Consider the following 23,561-nt stretch of genomic DNA (forward strand, 5'->3'; position numbering starts at 1 on the left):
TCAGCATCTTAGCTGTAGAGGACAGCGTCACTGGCCCTCATATGTGGGATCCGAACCGGGGCCCTCTGGCATCCCAAGCCAGTTCTTAACCAATGCACATCTCAGCCGGCCCAGGCTTTTCATTTTTTAAAATATTCTTTGTAGAAAAGTATTCTGCAGTAAACTTCAGATATACATTTTCATACAGTAATAAAATAAATTGGTTTATTTTGTAATATTTATATTTATAATACTGGTTTTAGAAGATCTGTCAAATATTTGTTTAAAATTCCTATTATTTAATGAAAATCAATTATAATTGTGAATGGTATATAAACAAGACAGAAAGGAAAAGGTTTGTAATTAAAATATATCTCCCTCCCCCAACCAGCTCCTGGGCTGAAGTGAAGAAGATGTGAGCAAGTCACACACACCCTGGGACAAACATGGACTCTAAAAACGTAGAGGTTGAGATGCCCACTTTCTTCAGGTAATAAAAATAAGTCACCAGTTTAAGAGAAGGCTGACTGATGACTGAAGGACATAAGTGGGCATTCTCTTACCTCTGAATGAGAAATCTCAGTAGATGACCCTCATCTATAAACACTGCAAAATATCTGAGTGGTACAAAGTTCCTGATTCAGAGTCCCTTCCTATTCTCCACCCCTTACCCCTGAAAAGGTACAGACCATGCTAACACTGTATAAGATTGGATATTTACAGGGTGCGTGTTCATAGAGGAAGGTTTAAACTATATTCCATATGATTATAGTTCATAGATGTACTCTCCTCCTAGAAGGGCTGACACAAAAGAGAATCAGAAGCCAGGTATACTCTACCCTGAAAGGGTCTTTCCCATATCTGGTTAACCCATGGCTGCCCTCAGAAAAGGATCTCATCCATTACTCCTTGGGAATGGAACACTTTAGACTTCAGTGTATCTATCGTGTATTGTCTTGAAAGATGATGATCTCTTAAAATTCTTGACCTAGATATCTACTCATTCCTATGGGGAAATATTTCATGTGTTTATTAAAATATAGTTTTTGTTTAAAAAAACTACTTTCTGGTATGTATAGATATTTCAATTTGGCAACTTATACTGAAAGCCAAGGGTAAGTTTTTGAGTAAATTATAAATAAGCTTTGTGCATCATCATAAAATGTATGTATCCTATCACTTACTTTCTTCATTAAAAAATAGTTTATACGTTTAAGACTTACAGGGAAATTGAGAGGCAACAGACCATACTCAAAGTTTATCATGCCTACTGACTGTAGTATACTCTATGACACTCAATACCTGGAGTATGGCAGTCTCAACAGTTTATTTCTGTTTCGTTTTTCAAATTGTAAACATAAAAACGAAGTATAAAAAGTAAATTTTAATTTCCCCTATGACTGAATAGCAAACATTCAAAATTCTATGGCTCTTACTGGAATTTCCCATAATGTGAGGCTCAGGAAAAAAGCAGCATACTTCAGTTGTGGCGGATAAAATGTCTTTAAAAGAATAGGAGCATGAAAGTATCAACACTCAATTCTAATGTATCTAAAGACACTGAGGAGTTGGAAAACAAAAAAACAGGACAGCAAAGAAAACCATTTTTTTACCTTTTTGTTCTATGCTACTCCCTTTTCCTCTGTATTGGGTTGAATGGCGTCTCTCCAAAATTCACGTCCACCTAAAACCTCAGAATGTGACCTTATTTGGAAATGAGGTCTTTGCAGATGGAATGATCTGCAGTAAGTGAACATGAGGTCAGACTGGATTAACATGGGCCCTAAATCCAATGACTGGTGTCTTCCTAGGATGAATAAATAACGAGATGAGAAGAGGATGTACAGAGACACAGAGGGAAGACCGCCATGCAAAGACGAAGGTAGAGATTGGAGTGATGCAGGTACAAGCCAAAGAATGCTGGACCACCAGAAGCTGGAAGAGGCAAAGAAAGGCTTTCCTCAAGCCTTCTGAGGAAGCATGGCCCTGCTGATGCCTTGACTTTGGGCTTGTAGCCTCTGAAATTGTGGGAGAATAAATCCCTGTTGTTTTAAGCCACCCAATTAATAGTAATTTGTCATAGTGCTAGGGAACTACACACCTCAAATGCCTAAGAACGCAGGCAATGAAGAACTGCATCTTTCTTGGGCCAGTACAGTACTTTGTTTTGCTTTGTTTTCATCTATTCTTTGGTGATTTACACTAAAACTTGAATTAAGCTATCAGCCTAACAGCCTCATACTATTACGCAAATGGTTATTGTATTTTGGTTTCAACCTTCAATAATGATTTAGCTTTGTCTATGTTTAGCAACATTTGATATAGAAATGAGACCTGGATCGAATTTGGGCCTCTAATATAAGAAATAAGACAAAGCTTTCTCAATAAAAATTTAAAAAATAATTATAGCTATAAGGAATTGGTGTTTAATGAATTGTTGTAAGCATTATAAGAACTATTGTTTTATAAGAACTATTGTGTGATAAGAACTGTTATTTGACTTACTTTCTTACTATACTGTGTACTTACTAGTGAACTTATATTAATAAAGCACTGATGTCAAATATAGTAGGACTCAATAAATATTTATTAAATTAAATAGAATATCCTAGCAGTGTGCTATTTTTATAAATAGCTGGGGAGAGTGATTTCCAATTCCTTAAGATTTATTTGCCCCCAAAAGTATTTTAGTGTTTTATTTTAGCAATTTGAATAAAACCACTACAAACATTTATTTTACTACACTTAAGCTCTTTCCTTAAGGAAGACTTAACTTAATGTTATTAGAAAATACCTATAATGGTTACATAAATATTTTCCTCAACTCTCCTATGAGTTATTCATCAATATGCCCTTCTCTGCCCCAACCCCAAAAAACTTCAATGGCATTATCACAGAAATTCTGTCTCTAAAATATGTCAAAAGACCTTCAAAGACTGAAACCTAGTTAATTCAGGGAACAAACATTAAAAGAATAAACACACTTAAGGCGGGTAATATTGAGCACTGCGGGGAGGAAGGGAAGCACATTTAAAAACTTCGAATTCAACAAACAAAAAATACAAATATATTCATGTTACTTGGATACAAAATGATATTAAATGGTTTCGAGATAGTATGGTTATAAGATAAAAACTAGTACAATACAGGATTATGATTCTCTCACAGAATCTATCTGAAAGCATATATTTCCCTGAAATCATCTTTCTGTGGCATGAAAAGCCCTAAAAGCTTTTATTCTGTAATTTTATAACTTTTAAAGATCTAAAGCAACACCATGTAGAACTACATATTAATGGCATGCTCGGCAGAAGTCTGGCTCATATTTTAGTATGTTACTACTTTTAATTCATTCTGAGATTAAATGAATCGGAAAATTTTCTCTAGAAAGTTTTAAATCACAAAAGTTACAGTGATATCAGTATGACTTTGAATCATAGATGAATATTTTATATTTTTAGGAAACTCATTATCTCATGAATACAGTATTTCCAGCTTTCATTCCTTCAACTGTGAGGGAAACATCTGTACATCTAAAATCTAAAGGTTAATGATTCACTGACTATTAGACATGTTTATAAAATGTGGCAATTTCTTGGTCTATTTAAGAACATTTATTCTTTAATATTTTATTAATCATAGTAAGGGACTCTGTTACATGTAATGAATACCTTTTTTTTTTCTGTGAAAGAAACAATAACAAAATTCACAAATAAGAGATACTTAGACTAAAAATATTCCACCACTTGCACCCTTCTACTAAAATAAAACAAATATACTGGCAACAGATGCAATGAGTAATATTCTTACAGAGTAAAATTCAGACAATATTAGTGGGTCATCTATAGTTTTTGTAATGGTTTCATGCAATGATTCTCTTTACGTGGCATTAGATTTCAAGATGGTTTCACAGAATCAGACAGAAAAACACTGATTTTTTTTTGCTTTTAAATCGCAAAATGGTAATATACTTATTTAAATTCACAAGACTACTGAGAGCTAGAAAACTTTACTTTAAAAATTGCATTTCAATATTTGTTTCAACTATTACAAAAATATCAAATGAATTTTAAGGGATCCTTTTCCAACACAATTTTAACAGTACGTTTGTAACTTCTCAAGAACTTGAACTAGAAGACAGACCTGAAGGGTGGGCAGTCAGTCAATAAACTTCCCTGCTGAGACAAAAGTGTTCTAAGTACAGGTGTTCTAGGAGAAAAGGGTTACTGAAAAATAAAACAAGCAAACAAACAAAACTCCAAACAAAAGACATAGTCTCTGATCTTGATTTGCCATCCAAAAAAAGTGATGGAATAAATAATTTAACCAATTATATCTGTATGTGAAAGCAACCTGCTAAGAGCTCAGAGAAGGCTGTAATGAGTATGTGAGGTAGTCTGCAACCATTTGCTGCAAGAAATGAGTTAAGAAGTTAACAACTGACAAGGAAACAAGAAGCTATGCTAATAGAGATGACCTATATCATAGCTGAGCATATCATAGTCAAAAGAGCACCATATGATCTCACTTATATGTGGAATTCAAAGAACAGAAGAAACAAGCAAACAAAACAGAAATAGACTCAGAGACACAGAGGAAAAAACTGATAGTTGCTAGATGGGAAGGGGATTGGAGGATGGGGGAGAAGGTGAAGGGATTAAAAAGTACAAATTGGTAGTCACAAAATATCACAGGGATGAGAAATATAGTATGGGGAATATAATCAATGATGTTATATAGATTATGTAGGGTGCCACATGGGCACTGGACTTATCTGGGGGATCACTTCATAGATGGTATAGATGCCTGACTGCTGCACTGTACACTTGAAGCTGATGCAGAATAATATTGAATGTCAAAATAAACAAACACACACACACACACACACACACACACACACACGGTGCCAAAAAATGCATATACATTTTAAGAAAAAAAACGGTATTAAAATTGTAATACTCAATATATACAGATAACAAAAGATGAATACAAGTCACGTTTGACTTCTGCAATTACAAGAGGTGTTCAAAGTGGTTACCATCAGTGTCCAGACACTTTTGATTATGGTGAACTACTGCTTGAGCAACGCTGACCAACATGTCCACATTGGGAAAGTCATGACACATTTTTGCATTGAAAAACATGTGTGTGTGTGTATATATATATATACATATATGTATATATATATATATATATTTCACACACACACACACAGGATGTAAAGTACAGCATAGGGAATAGAGTCAATGGTATAGTAACAGCTATATATAATGTCACAAGGGTAGTAGACTGGGAGGGGGTTATCACTTTGTCAGATATATAAAGCATTATGTTGTTTTGTACACCTGAAACTAACACACACGCGCACACACACACACACACACACCCCAAACTGGGGCTCAGATGCAATTTTTAGTCCTGGATCTGTCAATATTAGCTGTGTAAACTAAAAAAAAATCACTTAGTCTTTTCGGATCTTGTGTGTCCTCATTCATTCAACTCAGCAAGTATTAATTGAGCACCACCACCAAGTACCAGGCAGTCTTCTAAGCTCTAAAGATATTAAAGTGAAGCGAAATTCCTGTTTCTGTGATGCTTACATTGATAAGCTGCAAATAATATAAGAAATTTAAGAGCAAGTCATGAACTGAAAATAATAGTAGGAAAAGCTGGTTTCTCTACCTCTACTATCTTCCTTTAATAATTCATCTACCAGAGAGAAATCTCCCCCCAACACAGTCTATATCAGTGTGTTCTATGCCAAATCCCCAGTGGATCCCAAATGAAAACCTCAACCCTTTCATCTCAGAGGTTCAAGGTCCTCTATGTCCTGGTTTCAACCAATTTTTCTAGCCTTATCTCCCAAAATTCTCTTTCATGAACTTCATGCTTCAAGTCGGTTATGTGATTCTCAAATATCCTGCACACATACCAACTTTTAAAACTTGGTTCATGTGCCTCCCTCTGCCTGGAATAACTTCTCTCTGTCAATTATCCACAATTCTGCCCTTTATTCTTTCAGGCTCCGATACTTTCTTGATATGATTTTCTGAGCGGGAGAGAGAGAGAAAGATCAAAGTGATTCCCAAGAAAGAAAATTTGCCTTTTTGGATTGAAGAAGAAAATTAAAGGCAGGGAAAGCTAGTGAGGAAGATATTATAAACAAAATATAATTGTGATTACATTACAATAGGTAGATGCAAAAAAACACCTGGTTTGTAGAGTCAGCACTTTATGATTACTGATTCAGTATATCCATAAATTGGAAGAAATTAGTATAAACGGACTCAAAATTATAGGATTATGAGTAGGATGATAAAGAGCATTCCCGATGGCACACAGTACATTATCAATAAATGTAAATTTATTTTTTTTAATTTAGGAAATAATTTTTCTTAAGAAATAGATTCCTAAATTATGCTAGAGTTAAATATTATCTATTGAGTTCTAATTTTATAGGCAGATAAAAAATGTGCTACAGTAATCATGACTAGGTACGACATCTTAAACTCAGTGAGTACCGGTTTTAAAAAATACCATCTTAAAAAGAAATCGGGTTCAACACTAATGAACAATTTCACTCAAATATATAAAATGGGTTCTATTTAAGGGAAGTAGGGGTGATGTGGTAAATAGCATGTATACAACAATATCATAATTATTATAATGGTTTCTTAATTTTAGATCTCTTGCGTTATTTAAGAGAAAGAAAATATTACAGGGACAGCTAAACACCACTACCACTCCTCCCATCATCTCTCCCTCCTCCTCTCCTTCCTCCCGCCCTTTCACAGACGAGCACTAACGTGCAATTGATGGACATCTTTCTCAGGCATAGAATTTTCGTATTTTACTGTGTACTTTAGCTCACCACCTCGACTATTTTAGCCCATAGTAAAAGCAGGCTTATTTTCATGGCTGACGCATATTTTGGCAATGTGAATCAGACTCTCAGACATGGGCATTTCATTAGATTATGGCTGACTAAATCTTAAAAAGAAAAAAAAAAGTATAACAGAATAATTCTCCCATAGAGAGCTGTCTCATACAGAATTTTATTCTTAGTGAACTTAAGATATAGAGGAATAATCTGATATATTGTCTCAAATGTACCTTTATTCAATTCTAAGTTCCTCTCTCCTATGGTCATGATGGCAATCTATTGTGTTACCAGAGCCTAGAACCAGTTATCTCTGTTTCAGAGTGTTTCCATTTCCACACTGCAGAGATTAATAACATCTTCGAGTTCTCTCCATCCAATAAGATACCTCATTAGAGGCTAAAGTACACCCTAGGCATTTAGAGGTAGCGATCATGTTATTGCTAATTGAGATAGTCCTGAAAACAGGAATTAGACAAAAATTTTACAAAATACACAGAAGGAAATGTTTTCAAGTGAAAAGCTACTACCCACCTTCTCCACAAATGTATTTTTAAAATCTGTAATATTTAATTCTACCCATGTTCTGCCTCAACTAAGGTGGAAAGACATTAAGTTTACAACTCTAATGCCTAGCTCTTGAGAAACTGAGGCACTGCTGAAATATTATTAGTAAGCATTTTAATAAACCAGGCGCTCATACCGATGTCTGAGAATGAAAGTAAAAGAATTTGTTTCCATTTATGAAAATCCTGGCACCTTGAATCTCTTTTCCTAACTGGAAGCATAAAAGAAAAGATTGAGCTTAGCTTTCTGTAAGAAACGTAATATGCATGAAATTTAAATATTACTTTAAGGAGATCAAACATATTATCATACACTCACAGACCTCAATAGTTTTTAAAAGGCTAAGAATCATTTAAAATAAACAACGGTATGTTAAAAACAACTGTACAGGTTTAGTTTCTAAATTTCTAAATTTCATTGTTCTGCCCATTAAGGACACCACTTGGGTTCAGTCCTTATTCTTGACATGTGAAAGAGGCTATAACATAATGTCACTCAACTCTTTAAAATACCAGAATTCACCCAGCTGAATATCACTGCCTTCAGACTGGCCATCTCAGGAGTTACTGTCTTTTACAGATGATACAGGCATTTCTGAATATAACATGGAAACTTCTCTTTTGAAAAGGCCTCACAGACTATATTTAACTGTGGTAAATTCTCTCTGAGTACAGATCTAATTTTCTGAAATAGCCAAACGTTGGTTCCTCAAGCCTGTGAAGGAAGGTAAACAATCAAACTAGCTAAATTGGTATTTAATCAAGATGAGACATGCCTATAGAACAAGAAATATTTTTATCTGTCTTGCAAATAAACTCGATTTCAAAGAGCGGTTTCAAATTTTGGTTAAGGTACTAAGATGGAATGTGTGAATAGTAGTAATCAATTCATGATGAGTACAACCACCTTCACTTTCAGAATCTTTATTACATCCAAAGACCAACATAGCGAGCATACAGAGTCTAAATAGAGTATATGAACCATTTCCCTGGAAGCTGGTGAGTAATGGTGATCCTTTCCTAGAGTTCCTCTGCAGCAATGCTTTCTCTTCTTATTCCTAAGGCAAGCTGAATTAACCAAAAAAGCCAGCATGGAGCCCAACTCCCCCAGCCAATGACACCTTCACTGGCAAACAAATGCAAAGAAGCAGGATATGTACATAAAAATAAGCTCACCCAGTAGCACAAAATGTAAAAAGGTATATACTTTACTGTGCAGGCTTATTTTATTACCATCTTCAGTTTGAATTTTTTTTTTTCTCAAGAATTTTGAATCCACCGAAGAAATTCTAGAGAGCCTCTCTACAAAAATCTATATTGTTTTAAACCATTAACCTGGTTGGTTTACTTCCCTCCTCTCAGTGCTACAACTGAAAGTCAAAGGACTATTCCAAGGTCACACCAGCAGGCAATAGTTCAGATGCTAATTTACTTGACTTCCTAAGCAGCAGTTCTTAGCAGACCAAAACTATAAAAAAACAAGACCACCAATAGATTAGCCTTGGGCATAAAGAATAAACACAAACATAATTTATCATTTCGCCAGGTTCAATAAATACCATTTTGATGTGTTAATAGCCTTTAATAGTGAAGGCATTAGCCATCAATTAAATAAACAAACCATTAAATAGGGCACAGAAGTGTCAATAAAGGCATAATCTACTAATTTTCTAATCAATGGTGCTAATCATTGCTGGATATTAATCAGGGAATAGACATTAGCCATACCATAGATGATCATTTATTATCATGGTTTATTAAAAAAAAATCTAAAGAAGGTTAAAAACAAAAACAGAGTGCAATACTAAACACATATTCCCTCAAAAAGTAACGTTATAAATACTTCACCTTGGACAAATATGGAAATATCTGTAACATTCAACAGTTACAATATTTATGAAAGGTTTTATACTAGCATATTTCAATTCTACAACAGTAAAGAAAAGTTACATTTAAAGCAAAATTAGGGCTAAAGTTAAAACAAAACCCAATTTGACAGTTAAACTGGAGGCAGAATTCAGTGATGAAGGATATACAATTTGAGATTAGGACTAACATCCCTTTGTACTTTAGTAGCTGAATAACCTTATGCAAAATATTGAATGTCTTTAAACCTGAATTTTCTCATCTATAAAATAGGGTGTAAAGATATTTACTTCAAAAACCACCTGCTACATATTAAGTGATTTAACATGTCATAATCATCGTTTTTAATGCAAAAAGTAGGCTGGAAGCCAGGGGCTCTGAGGCCCAGTTCCTTCTTAAGGGAGGGCTGTGGCTGCTGTCCTGTCATTCCCTAGGGGGACAGGCCCATGTTTTAACTATGTGCTTCCCCTCTAACTAGCAACTGACTTAACTCTTCTATGTCTCAGCTTCCCCATCTTTAAAAGAGGCCTTGTAAGGATATTCAAATCCATGAGTTTTTCTGAATACAAGATGAAATGATATCTACATAAAGGGTTTGGCACAGAGATTAGCACTTACTAAATACTTGATAAATGTTAGCTCTCATTAGCCTTGCTTCTCCACTTATAAAATGTGTATGGAGTCTGGGTTAGGTGATTTTAGAGACTCTTCATTTCTAAAAATCTCTAATTCTATTCACTTTCATAGAAACAGTGAAGAAAACTGGTTTTTAAAATTTTGCGATTTTGTGAAGGTCAGTCAGGTGGGCAAGAGAACAGAAATATGGAGTTCCTTTTGTTTTCGTCTAGCAGTTCTCATCTATAAATCTTTTGGTAGCCAAAACACTGAAGGTATACTAGCTCTTTCTCCAAATGATCACAGTCGAAAATGCATCTTCCCTACTTTAGTCACCGATGTGTACCGGCTAAAAAGATTTAGAATCACAAATATCTTGTCAACATGTTTAAGTTTCAAATGTATCTATGCATGCAGTTGGAGCATTTTTTCTCTTACTTAAATTTAGTGTCATGATTCCTTGAACTACTGGCTTCTTTTAAATGCCCTTAATTGTGAAAATTAACATTTTCTTCACCTAAATACCTAGCACCTAATTGGAACTCAGCTACCCCAAATCTCACCTGACCGGATATGCAAAGAAATAGAGGTATTAGGTCAAACAGACTTTTGAGAGACCAAAATTAATAAAGCTAATAAAATTAGCTCAGAGAATAGTCTTTGCTCAGAACCTTTTTATTCCTACCAAAATTACAGCAAAAACAACAAAATACTCTGGGCTGTTAGGTGAGAAACAGTAATAAGAAGTAAAAGTTAACAGCATAACAAGGATGGGAAATGAAAAACTTATCTTAAAAGTCATACCTGCACTTGAACTGCTCACGTAATTCAAAATTCTTATAAGAAGGGCTGTGACATGGAGAACAGGTCTGGAAACACATAGTGCCACATTCGGATCACTGTCTACCATTGAATCCTTATGTAACCTTGAATTTACTTAACATCTCTAAGTCACAATTTTTCCATCAGTAAAATGGAGAAATGCCTTCTGAAAGGAATGTTGGTGAGAATAAAATAAAATGATATGTATAAAACATCTTGCATCGTTTAGGGCTTAAACATGAATAGATAACAGGAATATTAAAGCATTGTCTTGTGGGGCCTTAGATTGGGGTTACTTAGCCCTCAACAGCTCTATTACATTGTAACACAGAACAAAGTAAGTGATGTTCCCGATGATCTTCTGTTACCAAGAAGTTAAACTAAATATACTCATTCAATAAGCTTTCAATAAACATTTATTGAATAACTATTATTTTCTCAGCATTGTGGTTAGTTGTGGTAAATAAAGATGAATAGGACACAGCTGTGACCTGACAGAACTTGTTCGCCTAGTGGGAGAGAGAGGAGTGTAAGCAAATGATTATAGCGGTATACTTAGGTGCTGCAACCGAAACCTGTACCAGGTGCTATATAGAAGGGTACAAGACACAGCCAGCTCTGCGGTAGCCAGCTCTGCCCGGGGCAATCAGTAAAGACTGCAGAGAAGAAATGCCATGCATGTGGGCTCGTGGAAGATTTGTGAGAGGGTGAGAAAGGGCGTAAGTAGCACCAACTAAGGGAAAATGTTGAAGCAGGGGTGCGTGGGTGGAAAGGCATATGCTCAAAAGAGAAATGGAGTCGAGGTGGGATCATGATGGTTCTGGTAAAACATACAATGGAAACTGGACTTGCCCCAAAGACCACGATGAAGATTTCATGCAGGGATGTGCCACACTCAGAATTATGATTCAGAATGACTACTGTGATGATAGAGAGGAGGCCAGACAGAAGGCAGGGGGACCAGGTTAGAAGGCTGATGAAACACTCTAGGTACAGGATGAAAAGAGCCTGAACTTAGAAACAGAGGAGGGGGGGAGGTGAGGGAGTGGATAATTCACTTTAAACATATTTCGATTACATTTGTTTGTTAAATTAAAAGTTCTTAAAAGACTAAATCCTTTGCAGTCAAGAAAATTTGACTCTCCTGATGGAACTATTTTTGGTGATTTTGAGTTCCTCAGGTTTTAGTGTTCTATAATTCACAGCACGGTGATAGGGTGATTATCTCTGATAAAGTCTGAAATTACATTTTAGATATTTTGATAATGGACCAACTTTTTTCTTTCTTATGATAAAATTTGTACTTAGTTCTGATTAATTTGTAATAAAAAAGAATTCAGCAAAAAGTAAAGCATAAGCTACACTCTATATAATCAGTAATGTCTGACAGCTTTGCCTAGAAAAACAAAACTTGCAAGCAGCACTTAGCTGCTTTAACTGGAGCTTTCAAAAAAGGTTAGCTCTTGTACTGTGTTTAATAAAATTCTTCCTATTATTAAACAATACTTATTCAAATATTTAAGCAAAAATTCCATTTTAATGGAGTTGATATAAAATACATCACAAGGAAAATATTGGCCATAAAGTTAAATATAAACTATAAATCTTTGGGCTTTGTTTTAACATTTTAGGGGAAGTGATTAGTCTAAACCAGCAGCAACAGAACTTGAATAACCTTCAAGTAAACATACTTAGGCACTTGTTAAAACAAACATTATTCCCACTGCTAAAATTGAGGTTGGCAAGTCTCTCCTCTTAATAGCTTAAAAACTATTTGAAAAGTAGCAGAATAGTAGCTTCTTTACAAAGAGACTAATCATCGTCATTAAAAGATCCTTAAAAGCAAATACAGACTGGTGAGCCAGCCTGATTACCTTAATTTTTAATGAAGTAATATCTCCATATAGATATATCAATGTATGAAATAAATTTATGAAGGAAAACCTACTATCATTAGAAAGAAACTAATTTTCATTTTCATCTGCCTTTTGATGACCTACAGAGGAAATACCTGAAAACAAAAAGAAGTAACTATGATGAAGTGATATATAAAAATCTATCAGTAATAAACCAAGCAGGGGTGGCTGTCAGAAAATCGCCACATGGCTTTTTCCACCTCCATCAAGGTCACTTTACTGATGATGGGCTCAATAAGATGATAATGCATTTAACCACTTTCCTTGCATCTGACTTCCACCTCACAAATCCAAATGGCCTTGTTTAACTACCCTGGCCTTTCAGCATTTCCCTGAACAAAGCTAATTAAGGAGATGTACTGCCCCCTACTATCACAGGAATTGAAAGACAAATAAACTTTTAAGAGCACAGCCAGGTGTCTACTTCACTAATGTACAACTTTTAAGCAGGAGGTAAAATGAAATAATGGCTAAATAATTATAAAAGGTTAACAATGTCAAATTTGTTATACGCAGTAATTTTGTTTTATTTAAAAGCAAAGGCACAGAAAGCGTTCCAGAGCACATTTTACAGGCCTCACTCTGGACAGCAGGTCCTCTCTGCCTGCTAGAAATAGGAGAGGGAGAGAGGAGAGGGAGAGAGGGGGAGAGAGGGAGCGAGAGGGAGAGAGAGGGAGAGAGAGAGAGGGAGAGAGGGGGGGAACGCTGTGCAGAAACTAATATGAAAAAAATTCACTGAAATCCCCACATATCATTTTAATTAAAAGAAAAAATTAGGTTGATATATAGAAATAGAAAAAACTGAAGTGTTTTCTCTGCATTAGCTCTACATTAGTCATTTTGATATGCTCTATAATCCAGTCTGCCTTCTTAATGAATAAAACAAAATGTTTATGTGAAGCAGTATTTAATATCAAGAGAGGGGGGGTAATAATATGAGAGAAACTCTTTTTCTTTTAAATACCATAGAAGGTGGTTTCCCAAATCTAACTATAATTTAGATGTCATGTGTCCTGAAATATCTGTACTTTTCAATTATGATTCTTCCCTTGTGAAATGAATTTACCGTCAGTAACATCATGCCATAAATTGTTTCTGGGATATCAAATAGGTAGTTGTTTTCACCCTATTTAGTAAAAATTAAGAGTAGGTATTTCAAAACTTAAACACACAGAATTTGAACTTAGGTTTGTAACTAAAATCAACTTATAAACATCAATTTTAAAACAACTGGTTTCTTAAATATTAAATATATATACCATTTCAAACCTGCTAAAAATAAATATAATCAAATAATTTTTACACATCCAATTTTGACATGTCAAAAAACAAACAATACATTCCTAATACCTAATATGTAAACTGAGACTTCAATTCAGGTTACAAGGGCTTAGACATAAATGAGTAATAATACAACAACTTTTCATTTTAGACAAGACTACAATAAGAATCAGACAAACTTTATTCGTTTTATATTGCCTATTATTAGAGAAATGTGTAATGCCAAACAAACTGATAAATATAATGAGTGAATATCATGAATTTCTAATGTAAAACATCTCTTAGAAGACTTTTTGCTTTAAAATATGCAACATTTGAGGATATGGAATCACTTCATAGCCAAAATAGCATTTTGGATTGATAACTTAATATCTATAATTATGTGCTTTTAGACTTGTCCAGATCAATGTAACATGGCAAAAATCTTGCTAATAATCCTAATCTAAGCCTTTGGGAACCCTCGTCCTCCTCTGTCCTATTCCTCTAACAGCCCTCATCCTTCCATTCCTTTCTCTCTGTGGGGAAGTTCCACAATTTGTATTCATGACTGCTGTTGGGTTAGCCAAGAACTAGGTCACTGTAAGATCTAAGTCATTAAACATCAAATAGTTGTGACTTAGGTTTTTTAGCCATAACTATTTAAAAGTGCTGGTCTAACTCAGAAGGGTACAGCTTACTTTATGGTAAAAAACCAAACAAAACCAAAAAAAAACACCTACTACTGCCCCTAAATTACTTATTTACTTTTCTCACTTTGACATATCAACCTATGTCCTTCCTGATACCAAATTCACAACATCCAAACATCTTTAAGGAAGAATATCCTATTTTTCAAGTGTTCCGTGCTAAAGCACTCATATCTAGGATAAGATAGAATAATTACAGCCATACTTAAGTTTAAACTATATATGCATGTATGCTGTTACATATAAATATACCTGCACAAAGACAGAGTAAGAAATCCATAGTAAAGCAGTAATGTACCATATTAGTGTAGAGTCTAAACTTTTTTAACGAGGGAAAAGTTAATAAAAATGGCTCATTTAGTTAAAAATTTCAAACAAATACACTGTCCTTTACTTAGCATTTACATTTGGATTACTAGAAAGGTCGTTTGTTAAAAATCTTTATTCAGAATTGTTTAAAGTCTAGAAAACAAAGTAAATTATAAACATAAAGAGACTGATGTTCCAAAGCCCACTCTCTTAATTGCTGATCAGAGCTGAAAATAGATATTTTTTTCTCCACTAATTGAATGAGTCTTGTTAAACCTTTTGAAATGCACTTTAGAAAATGCAAGAATACAGCTTAGAACAGGTTCTTTAATTTGGGTCATTTTCTGTTACTTGCAGTAGTGATGGGTGCTTAGCAACGCTGTTCTGGTGGCCCTTTTAAGGAAATGAATACCTGGAATACAGCATTTTAATCTATTTTATGGCACTAATTATCAAGATCACTGTATTTAGACAGTGCCTCCTTTGCCACTTTCCTACATTATGAAAGAAAGACGTCCCGTGATAAATTGAATGTATTATTTCAGATGACAGAAGATCCTGTGCACCTCCTTACCAAGTTAAAAAAAAATGTAAGGACATAAAAAGTAACTGTAAATAGAAGCCTCAGAAAGGGTTAGTTTAAATGTTTAGACAAGGATCTTACACTGAAAATCAGTGTTCAGACATCTGTAAGAGTCCATGTTAAGTCACTTTTCTTTCACTAAATCTTTGAGAATTAAATTCTATTATGCCATACACTAGGCCACTGATATCTAAGAAATGTGATGTGACACAGCCAAAATGTGGTAAGGTTTTATTTGGTAAAGATCTGCTGAATATTTTAAATATTGATTTTATGAAAGAGGACTTGCACATGTGAAATGTTAACAAGACTATCATTGAAATCATGACCAAGTTATTCACTTCATATTTATTTTAAGGTGCTCAAATGATTAACTATCAGGAAGACAAGGAAACAAGGTAAAATATGGAGCTACTGAGTCGTTTTTTTCAGAAATCAATGTGCCATGATATACTCTGTAAATATGCCCAGTCACATCTTATCAATAATCAGTAAAACAGGTTTAAGAAACTAGTAATTAAAAATATTTGGCATACTCCTATTTTTTTCTCAATTATCATGGTTAACAGTACAACTCTTCCAACTTTTTTTTCATAATCACACATTTCATTTTAGATTTCATGTCCTAAAGGAGGAACGTGATGCTCTTACATGTCACCATTCTTCTCTATCTTCACAGCTAATAGAGATCAAGTGACTCCCTCTTTGTCTAGAACGTATCCTAACTTCAGTCTTTAATGGCCAATTTTTTAAAGCTTTTAAAACTTAGCCTCCAAAGATGAGAAAGGAACCAGGTTAACCACCTGCAATCATATTTTTTTTTAAAGTTTCAGTGTACTGATTAATGCATAATCAGCATCTCTTTAAATATACTTTATACTTGATTTCAAATTTACCATCTAATTGTGGAAATCACAGTACAAAATGGGATAACACCAAAATTTCTCAAGTTTTTTAACCTCTTAAGACAGAAGGACTCTGCTTGGGGTTTTGGAGTTGTGAACATTAGCGTTGCCTTTTAATGCCTAGGAATCGCTTAAAAAAAAAATGTGTGGCACAGACTGTGTATGCGGCACTAAAATATTCTCCTAGTGAGAGGGAGGGTTTCGTAAGTTAGCTGTGATTTCTAAAATGCCTTCTCTGGATAGTTTCAATCCTTTCTTAAGGACTACTTTAACAATTAGCACACAGAGGTCTCTGGATGGCTCTCCGAAACATTTTAAACCAGAGAACAAAAGGTTTATTTAAAAAATGAAAACCTTGGCTTGTACAACTCCAGACGTGAATCTGCTTTCAATTACTGAAAGTATTTCCACTTCAGTGGAAGGGGGATCAAATCTTCAACTACACCATCTTAAGGCACTGAAGTTGATTATATTATGCTTTCAGAAGACAGAATGACTTTGTGACACAGGCACATATATTCTGTACGTATCATTTATGAGATATTCCAGAGAGATAGAGACGCCAGCACAGGAGGGGGAGGAAATGGGACTTTCTCATTCTGAGAGCTGCCACAGATCTTTGTTTAATTTGATTAAAACACACACATAAATGGTACAATGATTTTTTACTTGAACAGATCGTGCACAAGTTTTTCCAAATCATTCCCAACTATTTTCCGCTGGACTAACCTGCACGGATGCACACAGCAAAGTTGGATTTCTTTTCCAGACTGCTCAATAAGAAAAACCTTCTGACAAAAATCACACACTAAGTATTTCGCAGGAGAAAAACTGCTCACTGAATTAGCAAGATTATTGTGTACCTTTCTTCCCCATTCAGCAATTAGGATGATGCATTTTAATCAATGGAACCAAAGAGCTGATTAATTTCAGCTCAATGCAGATTTTTACATCTACCAGGCGTAAAGTATCCAAAATCACTAGTGCTAAGATTTGCTCCCAACGAATTCAACAAGACACATCGCAAAAGTCACAGAATGCAGGATAAGACGGCTTTACCTCCTGGATTAGGACTTGTATACTACACACACACACACACACACACACACACACACACACACACACACACACAAAAGAAAGAAAAAGAAAGAAAGAAATCCACTAATTAAAAAGACCGGGAACAAAAGACTCCATTCAGCCCGCGGCCACTACCTGCACCACTCCGAGTGACCGGGAAAGTTCAGCCTGTGCCGCTACTAAATCCTGAAATCTGGCCCCTCAGGGGTTAAAACGCCGCCTCATTTCAGATGCTAATGCTGCCTCTGCACCGATTCTGCCCGGCGCGGAGCCTCCTCCCGTCCCCACACCACCGGGGAGAGCCGCGGGGCCGCCGCCGCCGTCCCCGAGAGCGAGCCAGCCGCCCGGCCTCCGCCCGCAGCCGCGCGGGGAGCCGCGCTCCGCCCGTCCGCCCAGGCCGCGGCGCCCGCCGCCGCTCACCCACCTTGCCGTGGCGCGCCCTCGCTGTGGCCGTGCGGAGCCGAGCCCGGCGCTGCCAAGTTGCCTCGGTCTGCAGCGTATCATGTTACAGCGCCGGGCTCGGGGCTCCGGCTGCGGGCGGCAGCCAGACATGATAGGCTGAGGTTCCTCTGTTTACACCCGGCCGCCGAGGGGGCGGCGGCGGCGCTTAACCCCTTCGCGCCGGGCCGGGCCGGGCCGCCGCCGCCCCGCCAGCCGCGCGCCCCGCTGCCCCTGCTCCGGGCGGCGGCACTGTGACCCGTCCTTACACGCACGCACACACACACGCTCTCCTTACACACACACGCGCTCGCACACACACTCATACACTCTCCTTACACACACAACACGCGCGCGCGCGCGTCGGGGCATTTTAACAGCCATGCCCACGCGAAGTGTGTGAAAACTGCACCAAAAACTGGTTACAGACATGCTTTTTAAGACCCTGCTAGGAGGTATTACACACACACACACACACACACACACACACACACACATGCACACACACGCGCGCACATGCACACGCGCGCGCGCGCACCGTGAAACATCAATATTCTGTGCTGTGGTTTTTCAGGTTGCTGTAGGTTTTCTAAATAGATCTTTTCTGTAAGCACGACTTTCCTGTGCTCACAAAAGAACCTCTTTCCCAGCACATGAATGAATCCGACCCCTGATCCGCCACCATTCATGCATCGTAGGGCTGAGATGTTGACTTACACTGAACCAGCGTGGTGGTCATACCCCCTGGTTGGAGGGAAACTAAGTCGGGACACGCTGCTTGGGAAACGTGGGGTGGGAGGGGTCGCTGACCCCAGACCTGAAGTCCCGCGCGGTGGGGCGCGTGCTGCGCGCGCGCGCGTGTGTGTGTGTGTGTGTGTGTGTGTGTGTGTGTGTGTGTGTGTCGCTTGTGCACGCATCTGGGACCGGCTCACCCCAATCGCCCCTCCGCCTGGGCTGCAATCTCCGCCACTTGTAGTCGGGCCCGGGGCCGATCGGACGGTGATGGGGGCAGCTTTGCGTCCCGTTGTTCTCGCTGCAATTTCGAACCTTGGTCAACTCGAGTGAGAGAGCCAGGCCCGCACCCCTCCAGAGGCAAGAAGGTTCATGGGGTTGGAGGCATGTGGTCAGATGGTCTGAGCTAAGTCGAAACGATGTGCCAGGACTTAAGACAACTCCAATCTGCAGTAGTTAATGTGTTCTAAATACAATAGCTTTACTTTTAAATACAAAATACTTCAAGATTGCGGCACTTAAATTACTATTAGAAATTGTCTTTTTTGTCCCCTTCAGATCCACTTTTATCATTATTTTTCCATTGCCTTCAGGCTAACGTCCCTTCTTCTTTTAATTTCCCTTTTTTTCTGGGACACTCGATCCCCTTCAGCTTCTTCCTCCATCAAACTGAGAATTGAATATTCGAGAATATTTAGATTTCTCCAGTGTTTTCTTCCAATTCCTACAAACCCCTCAAGTATTTTTATAAATAAACAAGAAAACAATAAGCACTTTACATTACACTACTGATATTAATCAGCATATCTTCATATCATTAGCTGTCATTCCACATTTTTAACTATCATCTAAATATAGGCTTAAAACAAACCCAAAATTTAATACTTTAAAAAAGGATTAGTATTCTCTCCCTTTATCAATAAGATCAAATGAAGACTATATAGTTTCCTCATTTCTGAATCAACAACAGCAATTTCTTTTTCCTCTTCAGCATACTACCTTTACCTTGACTTTTGTCCCTTTTTACTTCTAATGCTACAGCTATCTGAATACAGCTTATCTACCTCTTTGTGGATACTTTTCCTTCTCAATTTTCATTAGCATCTAACACACCCATCATCATACCTGGAAATACTGGATGTTACTACTCAGTGTTTAAGCAAAGTCTCTACACCTTAGTGGGGTTTTTTTGTTGTTGTTACTAACAATGGCTCTTTGAAAATTATAGCTCACAAATGCATTCTATTATAAGACGATTATCATAACCATAGTGTCTATTCTTCCCTGAGTGATCAATATATGTGTTCTTTAATTAGGATGTTAAGATATCATAGAAATTTTTTAAACATTCCTTTGACACTCAAAATTTTAAAGTTATTTCAGGGTTTTGCAATTCTCTTTAGTAAAACTGGGTCAAAAAATAGAACAATAGATAATTTATGAGATACCAAAAGACTTCTAAGTTCTTAAGCAAATATCTTCCTAAATCATAATACTTTGAAAAGGATCATTTCCCAGATCATTGTGATGTGTGTGACTCCTGTAGGGACAAGGGTTGCCTGATGTAATTGTAAATAAACACTATATAACTATTCAGGCCAGATTATAAAGAAGATGTTCAACTGGAATCTTAGGAGAATTAAATAGGTAAAACACTGCACAGTTAGAAGTTGCCAGGACCTGGGGGCTCATCTACACTTCAGATATGTACCCCTGGATTTTTGAGATGACACAGTTAGCACATCTAATTTGGACTAAAACCTTAGAAGACAGAAAGATGAACACTCTAATAGAAGAATGAAAGGCTTCAAAATCTTGAATCAGTGTTTGGGTCAGGATGAACCTCAGCAAGACTGATATTTGGCATGCTCATTTCCCTAGATAAATGCTATGTAAATTGGTCACTGATTGATAGCATTTATTAAAACTCCAATTTAAAATGCTAATTAAGCAATGCCCATCTATAAATATCAGATACAGGTTAGGTAAATTTTTATATTAGACTATATTGGAATAGTCTACATGTCTATCCAGTTCTTTTCTGAACACAAGACTAATTATTTTCAAATTGGACAAAGACAATCCCTTTGAGAATAATCAAGGTCTTCCTTTGAACACAGCTGAGCAGCAGCAGCAGCAGCCCATGGGGAGGAAGAAAGAGAGACGTGGTTTTAAAATTTCTATCGCCGACTAGTGAAGGATGGTTTCCACATATATTTTTTCCAAGAAAAGACACCAGGTTTTGTGGCCATACCCATCCACGCATTAAATCACTGCAATCTTTTAAATATATGAGTCCACTAAAGAGTTCTATAGAGACCTATAATAAGGCACAATTTAAACTTCTATTTTCGTCTACTATAGTTTGCCATATTGATGATGTAAGGAATAATTAGCTTGATGGATCCTGCCTTCTATAACTTAAGCATTTCTCGTCTAAGATCTGCAGAATTCCCCGTAGTTCCATGAGCAGACACTATCAAATATGTTGACGTATGTGGCTGTCTTATGTTGTGAATAAATAACCACATGGCATCATACTTGTGCTATTAAATGAATTTTACTTATAACTGAATTCAGTTCTTTAGGCATAAAATCCTAATGACTGTACACCACAAGGAAGATTTTTTAAAAATGCATGAACCACACCAAATCAAAGCAAATTGTATTTAAAAAAAAAATGTTCACGAATGAGCTGTTACTTCAAACTGGCACCAACTTAGCTTTAATATTAACAGCTCTTTTGACCTTCTGCTTAGGCCAAAACCTTGAAGAAAAATCAGAGTTTAATTAAAACTAGGATGATTACTTTTCCTGCTAATGATTAAGCACCAAATCCATATTGTCAGACATGCTAATACAAAATCAAAATCAAACGCATTTAATGATACTAAATATATAACACAAACATTGAGCACTTCACATGACTGGCACTATACTGAGCAGTTGACACATACCATTTTTATTATCTCTCTAAGGCCCTATGAGAAAGCAATATTATTATCCCACTTTACAGATGACAAAAGTGGAGCTTAAAGAGGTTAATAATGTACCCACATATAGAGTGCCAGGACCCAAACTCAGTCAGGTCCTGAGCCTGACTCTATTCTACTTTTAAAATTGATAATTTGTTGACTAGGGAGGGGAAATAAAAGAGGCATGGCACCTGATTTCTCTTGTGTTTTGAAGTTACCTTACAAATTATGGTAATAGGTAATACACATATTAGTCTCCTCTGTAAGCTGGAATCTCATAGAGCAATGAAATAGTTAGTAAACATTCCTGAACACCTGGTTTAGGGATTAGTTTACATGTGTGCATGTGTGTGTACATGTGTGTACATGTGTGTGCATGTGTGTGTGCACGCATACCGGCGATGCCAAATAAATGTATACACATGACTTGTATTCATCTTTTGTTATCAGTATATATTGAATATTACAATTTTAGTACAGTTCTTTTTTCCTTTCTTAAAATGTGTATAGATTTTTTTGGCACCATCTGTATACACACACACACACACATATGTCACTATAATTTAGTTGATCTAACTTAACTTTGTTAAAAATTATGCATTTATTTAGAAATGTTTTTCTCATTTTTAAATAACGAATATGTCAAAGAAACTGCTTATGTCACCAAAATTACAGTGCACGCACACCAATTGGTACATATTAATTGTACAATTAGTTTAGTTACATGCTGTGAATAAAATTTTAGATTTTATCTTCTGTTTCACAGTGTTATTTTGTCAGTAGTGTGAAAGTCTCTAACAGCTATGTGGACTCCGTTATAAGCTGACATAAAACTGTATTTAACATCATATTTCTGGGTCCTTTTCCAATAAAGTTCAATATCATTTACACTGGTACAGAAGTAAAGGCTTAAAAAAATAAATAAAAGGCTTGTAATAAAGACCAATTCATAATTTTTCACAGATGTCTACAGTAAATCTAAAAGGCTAGTATAATATCTAGGTGAGTCTTTGATTTAACCCACAGAAAAATCCACTCACAATATAGCTATTTATTTCACAACTCTCAGAAATCATTTCTAAAAGATAAGTGCTCTTTATTTTTAAAGGTGTTCAATTATGTCGCCCAAAATGCAAACGCCTTCTGAAATCTGATACTTGATGAAGACCTAAGACTCTTTGGAGCTCCAATCATGTTTGTTATGTGTCCAAAGAGCTGGTTTTTATTTGTGTCCTAATTCGGATGACCTTGGGCAGGAGCGTGCCGGGACCTCTGCAGCCTGGGAAGGCAGAGAGGAAGAAGCAGGATCTGGGATGTGTGAGGAGGTCTGGACTCCTTGTAGGGGGCAATCAAGCAACGCACTGCATCCGAAAGGCTTAGTGCGCTTCAGCCCTATGCTGGCCAGTATCCAAGTGCGGGGGAAGGGGGTGAGGACAGGAGATCGGTCGTCTCTAGTGGTGAGACCAGGGCAGGGGCAGGAGGGCAGAGCTTCCAGAGAAATCCAGATGGCCAGCAAGCATTAGCTGGAGGTAGATATGCCTGGGACTGGGTACATAGTAAGAGCTGAGGACCCAAGTCAAGACAGCAGGTGCCCAACGGCATGTTAGAAGGGAGTCTGAGGCAGAGGAGTGCATTGGTCCATTGAAGCCTTGTTCTACGCATAGGTCTCCTTGACTGCGAAGTACAGGAGGGGCCATGATAGAGGGAGCAACGCATCCCTGGCAGGTTGAATACAAGGTCTGCAAGCAGTAAGGTTAATTCCCACGCCCACCCAGGGATGGCAGTGTTTGTCCATGCTTGGCAACTTATTGGGGTTCAACTTATTTTTAGGGTTTGAAAATAAGAATACATTTGGGGGGAGGGTCCTTCGACTGTATTCCTTGACAGTCCATGTTTAATGTAATAAATAAAAATGATTCAATTGTTTTAAC

The 23,561-nt window shown here is 36.8% G+C and overlaps 1 protein-coding gene across 8 annotated transcripts in view; it reads right to left on the bottom strand.

Moving 5' to 3' along the window:
* TENM3 (teneurin transmembrane protein 3) overlaps positions 1–23,561 on the bottom strand; it is a 605,620-nt gene that overhangs the window by 316,271 nt on the left and 265,788 nt on the right. Inside the window, exon 1 of one of the 8 annotated variants that reach the window (XM_019658775.1) lies at positions 17,621–17,727. The exons of the other annotated variants lie outside the window; for them this stretch is intronic. The gene's annotated coding sequence lies outside the window, so the exon portion shown is untranslated. Of the gene's footprint in view, positions 1–17,620; positions 17,728–23,561 lie in introns of those variants that run through there. 8 annotated transcript variants of the gene reach the window in all.

This window comes from Hipposideros armiger, unplaced genomic scaffold (assembly GCF_001890085.2).
Source record: "Hipposideros armiger isolate ML-2016 unplaced genomic scaffold, ASM189008v1 scaffold_289, whole genome shotgun sequence".
NCBI lineage: Eukaryota > Metazoa > Chordata > Mammalia > Chiroptera > Hipposideridae > Hipposideros > Hipposideros armiger.